The sequence below is a fragment of the Mastomys coucha genome, unplaced genomic scaffold (genome assembly GCF_008632895.1).
Source record: "Mastomys coucha isolate ucsf_1 unplaced genomic scaffold, UCSF_Mcou_1 pScaffold22, whole genome shotgun sequence".
Lineage (NCBI taxonomy): Eukaryota > Metazoa > Chordata > Mammalia > Rodentia > Muridae > Mastomys > Mastomys coucha.
In genome coordinates, this window is record NW_022196905.1 from 222,085,568 (window position 1) to 222,095,300 (window position 9,733).

A 9,733-nucleotide genomic window follows, 5' to 3' on the forward strand; every position below is an offset into this window, starting at 1 on the left:
CAGAGTGAGTTCCAGGACAGCCAGGGCTACACAGAGAAACCCTGTCTCGAAAACAAAATAAAACAAAAGAATTTATTGTAAAATCCTCACATAGCAATGATAAAAGTCCCACCAGATCCCTGAGGCATCCATGGCAGATCTCCAGTCTACTTTGGACCCCAGACATGTTACACCCTGAGGCATCCATGGCAGATCTCCAGTCTACTTTGGACCCCAGACATGTTACACCCTGAGGCATCCATGGCAGATCTCCAGTCTACTCTGGACCCCAGACATATTACACTCCGCTATACTCTGCTTCTCCAGGCTGGAGAGTCTGGCCTTGCCTCTGAGGCAGCCTTAGACGAGGTTTCTCAGCCTCATCTGGCCTTCGAGGTAGTCTCTCCAGCCACTCTGGTCTCTTCATATTGCTGCCAGCCACAGGGTCTTTGCTATGTGGAATAAAATGTCTTCCTGTCATATTTTCACAAGGCTGGTCCCCTTTGCTCATTTATTTAAAAAAAAATTAAATTACATCTAAAATTTGTATTTAAGCCGGGCGATGGAAGTGCACTCCTTTAATCCCAGCACTTGGGAGGCAGAGGCAGGTGGATTTCTGAGTTTGAGGCCAGTTTTTTTGTTTTGTTTTTCGAGACAGGGTTTCTCTGTATAGCCCTGGCTGTCCTGGAGCTCACTCTGTAGACCAGGCTGGCCTCGAACTCAGAAATCCACCTGCCTCTGCCTCCCAAGTGCTGGGATTAAAGGCATGTGCCACCACGCCTGGCTTAAATGTATTATATTTATGTGTGGGTAGATATGTGCCCATGAGTCCAAGTGACCATGGAGGCCAGAAAAGGGTATCAGATCCCCTGGAACTAGAGTTGCAGAGGGTTGTGAGTCACCATGGGGATGCTGGGAGACATACCAATCTTCTACAAGAGCAACAAGTGCTCTTAGCTGTTGCCATCCCTCCAGCCCAAATTTTTATTACATGCCAGAATATATTTAGTCACCCCCCATGTGTGTGTGTGAGAGAGAGAGAACGAGAGAGCAAGTGTGTTATCAATGGTATATATGGAGGGCAGAGGATATTTTCAGGACTCACTCTCACCTCTCACTTTGTGGGTCCTGGGCTCAAACTCTGGTTTTCAAGCAGAATGGTGGCTGCCTTTACCTTCTGAGGAATCTCACTAGCCAGTTTTTAAGTAATTTTTATTTGTTTTAATCGTTTGTGGAAATGTCACCATTCTGAGACTCTCATGGCCATCCTCTATGGCTCAACTCTGCGTCTCCAGACCTTGGCATGGTTTGACTAGGCTCCAGCTGTGGTCCTTTGAATGCGGACAGCTCCCATAGACTCAGACATTTGAATGTTTGGTTCTCGTTGGTGAACTGTCTAGGAAGGACTAGGAGATGTGACCTCGTTGGAGGAGATGTGTTACTGGCTTTGAGGTTTTGAAAGCCCATGGTAGGCCTAGACTTGCTCTCTCTGAACCATCTGTATATCAGGATGTAAGCTCTCAGCTGCTCCAGCACTATGCCTGCCTGCCTGCCACCATTTACCACCACGGTTATGATCATGCACCAATCCTCTGAAACTGTACACAATACCTCACTTAAATATTTTCTTCTATAAGTTGACTTTGTCATAATGTCTATTGACAGCAATAGAACAATAACTTAGATACAGACCTTGCTGTCTCTATCTGTAGAATGGAGCAGTGGACACAGTGAGAGGTAGCAGCAAACACTATCCCTGATGACAACTGCACCATGGTAGTGAGCAGGCCAGGGCTCCCCGAGGAGCTGGCCCTGGCACTGAGTGTAAAATAATGAGTAGAAGCATGCCCAATGGTTAGAAAATTCCAGAACCCAGGAGGTAAAAGCAGATAGATCTCTGTCAATTTGAGGCCACATAGTAAGACCTTGTCTCAAAAGAAAAGAAAAGAAAAGAAGAGAAATGGAAGGAAGAGCAGGAGGAGATGTCCAGAGATCCTTAAGGAAAACAGTGAAGCTCTGGGGCACTCCTGGCTTCTCTGTCCCCATCTTCTATCTCTCGCCTCCATCAATCCACCGTGGTCATAGGGGCCTCCTTGCTGGTCCTCAGACAAAACAAGCCTGTCCTGACCTCAGGACCTTTGACCTGGCAGTTCCCTCTATCTGTAATGTTGTTACTTTTCATCTTCATGTTTTCCCTTTGTCCCTTCATTCCCACTCTTGTTCAAATGTCATCTCCTAAGCTGGATTTTTCCTGGCGCATTCACCTAAAACAAGCCCCATCCACTATATATGTATGTGTATATGTATATATAATTTTTCTGTGTATGAGTGTCTTGCCTATATGTATGTCTGTGTACCATATGCATCCCTGGTTCTGCAGAAATCAGAAGAGATCATCAGATCCCCTGGAACTGGAGTTACAGGTGGTTGTAAGCCACCAACTGAGTGCTGGGAACCAAACGTGGGTCCTCTGCAAAAGCAACAAATGCTCTTAACTACTGAGCTATCTTGCCAGCACCCACAAACAATGTTTTTGCGTGGTACTTGGGATTGAACTAGGGCCTTGTGCTACTGGACAGGGGTTCTACTGCTCAGCTACATCTTCTGCTTTCTTGAAAATAATCTTTTTTTCACTTAGTTTGCATGTATTGGTATTTTGCCTGCATGTGCATCTGTGTACTATGTGGTGCCTGGTGCGCTCAGAAGCCATCGTCAGATCACCTGGAATCACAGTCACAAATTATTGTAATCCACGGTGTGAGTGCTAGGAAAAGAACCAAAGTCTTTTGGAAAAGCAGTCAGTGCTCTCAACCACTGAGCCAGCTCCCTTCCCTGAAATTGTAATCTCTTTTGGTGCTGTAGGTTGAACACCTATGTGTATGTATGTGCTCTACCAAGGAGCTGAATTCCCAGCCCCTCCCCTTTAAAAAATAACTTTTCATTTTAAAAACAAGATTTTTAGGTCTTGGAACAAGATGACTCTAGGAAGTCTGGACTTGGACTCCTTGGTTTTTTAATTATAGAAATTGAAGAGCTAGGTGGTGATGGCGCAGGCCTTTAATCCAGGCACACAGGAGGCAGAGGCAGGCAGGCAGATCTCTGATAAGGACAGCCTGGTCTCCAGAGTGAATTCCAGGATAATCAGGGCTACACAGAAAAACCCTGTCACAAAAAGAAAGAAAAAAGGAAACTGAGAGCCACTCTTTTTTCTCCCAGCATTCAGACAAAGATAATAAGGACTCAGAAAAAAGCAACTTTTAGAATTTATGTATGTATGCATGTAAATTATATAACGCATGCAGGCACCCACCAAAACCAGACAGGGGCATTGACTCTCCTGGAGCTAGACTCACACGTGGTTCTGGTATGCGAGCTATGAACCAAACTCATGTCCTCTGCAAGAATAGAGCTCCTGACTGCCAAGACATCTCTCCAGCCCCAACTTTTGAGACTGAGGCTTGCTACGTAGCCTAGGCTGGCCTTGAACTCACCCTGTAGACTACTAGGCAGCTTTCAAACTCCTTGTCTTCCTGACTCAGCATCTGGATTAACTGGGGATTACAGGCCTGTGTGACTAGGTCCCACCAAAGGTAATTTTTCTCTATTGTTCCTTGTCTCTCTGAGATTAGGGATTTATCTTATTCATAACTGAGTTCCAAGCTTCTACAATGAAGTCTAGAATGTACTAGAAACTTTTTAAACAATTGCCAGTGGCAGAGGGCCCTGACCTAGAATCCTCCAGTGAGGAGCTAGGGACTTGTCTCAACGGTCAAACACTTGTCCGGCATGTAGGCGGCCTTGAGATCCATGTTCCAAGGATAACTAACAACAGCATAGCTACCAAGTGACTGGAAAGAGAAACAAACCAGACATAGCTGGAGTGTGGTCTGAGTGTCTGATAGACAGCTGTGGCTGTGGGGTACAAGCTGGCCTGAAGAGATGACCCTGAAGAGAAGCTCCTGGGGAAGAGGCTGTGGCTGCAAAGAAGGCAGCTCCACTCCACGCGTTAAGGCGCTTTGTTTTCAGGAGCTGGACGGAATCCACAGCCTCACACCAGGAATCCAGAGCCACACCTCCTGGACTCTGAGTCAGGGAAAGTCAGAAAATCCTTATTAGGGTGGGGCTGAATGTGGTTGAGTTTCTCTAGAGGTAAAAGTTCTTTGCCAACCAAATATAAAACTGAGCACAGGGGGTGTGAGATGTCATCTATCCACCAATCCGGAAGCCGCGGCTGGAGGACTGGTGTGAGTTCAAAGCAAGCCTGGGCTATGCAAAGAAGCCTTGTCTCAAAAATCAAAACTAAACTAAAACAAACCAAAACCCCCAAAATGCCAGGGACTGGAGAGATGCCTCATCAGTTAGGAGCACTGACTGCTCTTCTTCAATTCTCAACAACCACATGGTGGCTCAGAGCCATCTGTAATGGGATCTGATGCTCTCTTCTGGTGTGTCTGAAGATAGCTGCAGTGTACTCATATACAAAAAATAAATAATAAATAAATCTTTAGAGCCGGGCAGTGGTGGTGCTTTCCCATACATAGAGAGAGGGAGGGAGCGTATAAATGTACCGTAGGACAGGTTTACCTAACATCAGTACTAACTGTGTCACTCCAGAGGCTCAGGCAGGAGAGTCTAAGACCGCCATGTTGGCCTGGGCTGCTTAGCCCACTTGACTTCTTTACTCAACAAGAACCAATTTGGCAGGGCTGGGTGGACTCAGCGGCAGGCAGATCATTTACCTAGCTTTTCTGAGGCTCTGGGCTCCATCACCACCCCTTCCAAAACAAAATGCAATGATGTGTTATAGTGAGGGAAACCTGGTACAGAACCCACTGTGGTGCTGCATGCTTGGGGAGGCTGAAGTGGGAGGACCAAGGGCTGAAGGCCAGCTTAGGCTGAGGGAGACTGTCTCAACAGACCCACATACAAGGAGTGGCTCATTCGAGTTCAGATTGAAAGCCTGGGAGTAAACCCTGTGTGACAAGGATTCCTGAAGAGAGGCTGTGTCTATAAAAGGCTGGGTGATTAAAACTTCAAGGTCAGGCTGGAGAGATGGCTCAGTGGTTAAGAGCACTGACTGCTCTGCCAAAGGTCATGAGTTCAATTCCCAGCAACTACATGAGGGCTCACAACCATCTATAATGGGACTCAATGCCCTCTTCTAGTGTGTCTGAAGACAGATACAGTGTACTCACATAAATAAAAAACCTTCTTAAAAAAAAAAAACAAAAAAAAAACTTCAAGGTCTATGCTGAGTTTGGAATGCTGGAGATCCAAAACCTAATTACAGCATCTCACAGGCTATCTTTCCGCCTTAAAGAGCCAACCCATTCTATTATGTCAGACCTAACATCCCGATAAAATGATAAAAACAAAACAATGGAATTTGTTAACTTAGAAAATCCTCTTCTTTCACTAGAAGGCTAAGAATGCTGACAGCAAACGAGGCCTGTCTGCCTGGTGGTGGCCCGACTCTCTGATGTTTCTACGGATGCATTTTGTAAATGCCTTCATGTATCTACGTGTAAATGCCTTCATGTATCTACGTGTCACGACACAGGCTTTTTCCTTTCCCTGTTAACTTATCTATTCACTTTACATCCCAAATCACAGCCTTCCCTCTCCTCCCAGCCACCTCTGCCCCTGCATGGTCCCTACCCCATCCTGGGGTACCAACCCATCCTGGCACTGCAGGACCTGGCACATCCTCTTCCACTGAGGTCAGACAAGGTAGCCCAGTTAGGGGAACAAGATCCGCAGGCAGGCAACAGAGTCAGGGAGAGCACCCTCTCCAGTCTTTGGGTGACCGGCATGAGGAGTGAGCTGGGCATGTTATGTGTGTCCTGAGGGCCCTCATCCAGCCTGAGGATTCTCTGGTTGGTGGCTCTGTCTCTGGAAGCCCCTTGGGGTTCAGGCCTTCAATCCTTCCTCCAACTCTTCCATAAGAGTCCCAACCTCCAGCCACTGATTGGCTTGGTTATATGCATGTGTTTCAGTCAGCTGCTAGGTGGTCTCTTAGAGGACAGTTACTGGGTTTACTCTTAGGCTCCTGTCTGCAGGCATAACAGAGTACAACAGTGTCAGGGACTGGTGCGTGCCCATGGGATGGCTCTCAAGTTGGGCTGGCTATTGGTTGGCCATTCCTTCAGTCTGTGTTCTGTCTTTATTCCTGCATTTCTTTTAGACAGGACAAATTTTGGGTCAAAAGTTTCATGGGTGGATTGGTGTCCTTATTCCTCCACAGGGGGCCTGCAGGCCTTTGACCCTAGTGCTGGGGAGGCACAGGCTTAGATCTCTCTGTGAGTTCCAGGCTAGCCTCGTCTACATAGTGAGTTCCAGGACAGCCAGACTTTGTCTCAAAAACAAAACCAAACTCAAGAAACAAAATAATAAGTAAAAGTGCCTTGACTTGATCCTGTTACTATAAAAACAATTTTCTTGATCCTGTTACTATAAAAACTCCATGAAGCTGCTTCCATGGGGAAACACTGGGCTTTGGAGTAATCTAAGTCTGTGCTTCTGGACCAGGACCACTCACATTTGGCTCTAGAATAAATTATCACTTCCTTTGAAGTGAGAACTGTGTTTGGGGTTGACACCTGCCACTGTCATGCAATATTCACACCTGATTCCAGCATTCCCGCCTGGGCTACATGCAGAAACTGTCACAGACCAAAAAGAAATGAACCAAAAGGTGCATGATCATACCTTTAAATCCAGCAGAAGCGGGTCGACCTCTGGCCTTGATGTTTGTCCGGTCTACAAAACCACTTCCAGGTTAACCAGGGCTACACATAGAAACCATCTTGAAACCAAATCAAGTCAAACTGAACAAGCACACAAAAGACCCAAACATCTGATACTCCAGCAGCTCTGGGTCTCAGGTTCCTGGTGGGCATTGGTGGTGCTGCCTCCGGTGTTGGTGTCAGGAACCAGCTTGGCAGATCGCCCCCTGCCCCAACCCCAGTGACATCACCCACAGGTGACAGGGACCCATGCATCTGTTGCTGTGGCAACCGCCATACATTACCAGAATCCACTTGGCTCACCTCCCACCTTTATATCACAACCCAAATAAAAGACAGACTCTCCTGACCTCTGCTCTCTTTCTCGACTTCATCTTCGTCGCCACCTCTACCCTCTTTCCCCACAATAACTCCCACGTAGAACCCCATTGGCCTGTTTCTAACACAACATCCGGCACCCTAGCAGTAGGTCTATTGCCTTGGCCTAGGAGAGTCTGTGGCAGGGGATGGTTATCCAAGCCCAGGAGACTTTAACTAGAATCCACTAGTTCAGTATTTATTTATTTAAAAGATTTATCTATCTTTGGTACACTGTACAGTACACTGTAGCTGTCTTCAGACACACCAGAAGAGAGCATCCGATTCCATTACAGATGGTTGTGAGCCACCATGTGTTTGCTGGGAATTGAACTCAGAACCTCTGGAAGAGCAGTCAGTGCTCAAGGCTGAGCCATCTCTCCAGCCCCAGTACCTATTTTTATTGCATCTATTCAGTTGTGTGTGTGCTCGTGTGTGTGTGTGTGTGTGTGTGTGTGTGTGTGTGTGTGTACATAAGCTTGTAGGAGTTGTTTGTCTCCTTCAGTTGTGTGTGCGTGTGGACATAAGCATGAGACATTTTAGAGTCAGAGGGTAGCTTGTAGGAGTTGTCTGTCTCCTCCTTTGGTTGGCCCCTGGGACTGAACTCAGGTTGTCTGGTTTGGAAGCAATCACCTTTACCCACCAATGTAGCTCTAGAGCTGGTTTTCACATTTTTTTAACCCTCTTGTATTTACTTGACCTCTTCTACCTTAAATTCTGCGGTACCCTTCACAGGCCACAAAGACTCCATCACCATAAATGATCCCATTCTCGAACTTTCCAGTGCATAAATCAACAATCAACACACCATTCTTCAAAAATGTCTTCTTCCACTCAATGTGGTTTGTTTTGGGTTTGGTTTTTTTTTTTTTTTTTTTTTTTTTTGTCCTGTAACTCACTCTGTAGATTCAGGAATCTGCCTGCCTCTGCCTCCCAAGTGTTGGGATTAAAGGTGCGCACCACCCACTGCCTGGCTTGGTTTTGTTTTTTTTTGAGACAAGGTTTTTCTGTGTAACAGCCCTGGCTGGCCTAGGAACTAGCTTTGTAGACCAGGCTGGTCTCAAACTCACAGAGATCCACCTGCCTCTGCCCCTACCCCTGCCCCTCTCTGCCTCTGTGTTCTGAGGGCTGGGATTAAAGGTGTGCATCACTACTGCCTAGCTTGTTTAAACAGCCTTTAAAAGAAAAATATGTCAGCCTTACTTGGCTCCCGTTTTCCTATCAATCTTTAGAACCTAAGCTAATGCATAGGTGTAATCTTAAATTATGTACTGGTCTATGCCCCTGACCCAAGAATGTGTATTTATACATTGCTTATGATAATCATTTGCTGGAAACAATATAAAAATATGCATCATAAATGTTAAAAATCAATGTATGGATATTGCCTGATAAATAATGATATTTGTAATACTTTTCATCAACCTGTGTCCATTGGATTTACTGACTTAATTCCTCATAAAACTGTTAATATTTCTGTGAGGTAGCCCTTCTTCCTTCCCCATGTGATGCTCCTTGTGCTGCTCAATGAAAGTAAATCTCTTTGTTATGGTCATCACAGGGGCAGGCTCATAGGACAGCCTTCATGTAGGCAGATTCAGGCTCAGTCAACAGACAGCTGGGTATGACAGAGGACAAGGAGAGCAGGATGGAGAACTGAAATAAGGGCTTCTCCCGACTTAAGGACACTGAGCGGAGGGAGTGCTTTCGTTTCTGTCCTTAATGCGACACAGATGCATTATTGCCGACTTGGAGTTAATTATTAATTCAATCAAGCCAAATGCGCTTTTGGAGGCAAGATCTCAGGGTATAGCCCAGGTTGATCTGGAATTTAAACTTCTCTTGTCTCAGCTTGCCAAGTGCTGCTATCACAGGCCTGAGCTTCAACACTGACAGCTCTCATGCATGTGTCCTCAAGAATAAGGAATGTGTTCCTGTTTGGGGTCTGTGCAGGTTGGAACATTTTTAAAGCTATTTTATTGTTTTTTATTATTTTTATGGTGATTGGTCTTTTGTCTACAAGTGGGTGTCAGAAGCTTTGGAACTAAACTTATAGACGGATATGAGCTGCCACGTGGATGCTGGGAGTTGAACACAGGTCCTCTGTAAGAATAGTCAGTGCTCTTAAACATCAAGCCATCCCTTCTTGGGTTCTCATATCTACTACCCTTCCAATCCTGCAACACTAGGTAGGAGAGAAAGAAGATTAGAGGGGATGCAGAACTCTTTAGAACTACTTCCTGCAGATGAGGGGCATCAGGTCTTAGGGGCAAGTCCATTTATGGTCATCAGAATATCTAACCAACCAGCAACTCAGCAAACACAACAGCAGGAAGCAACTGTGTGAGCGGCCAGTGGCCTCAGAGGGTCGTATTTCAGTCCAGGACTCCCATATTTATACCCTGTCAAAAATTCCAAGAATTCCAAACTTCACACACTTGCAGAAATTATCTGCAGCTGGCAAAACCATGATCCTGCACGAGGCAAATCATAATCACCCGCTCTGAAGCAGAGTCTTAGCCCACACCCGGATTAAAACAAAAACAGAGTCACAGAACTCGGTTTTTAAAGAAATCAAAACTCAGCCGGGCAGTGGTGGCACACGCCTTTAATCCCAGCACTTGGGAGGCAGAGGCAGGTGGGTTTCTGAG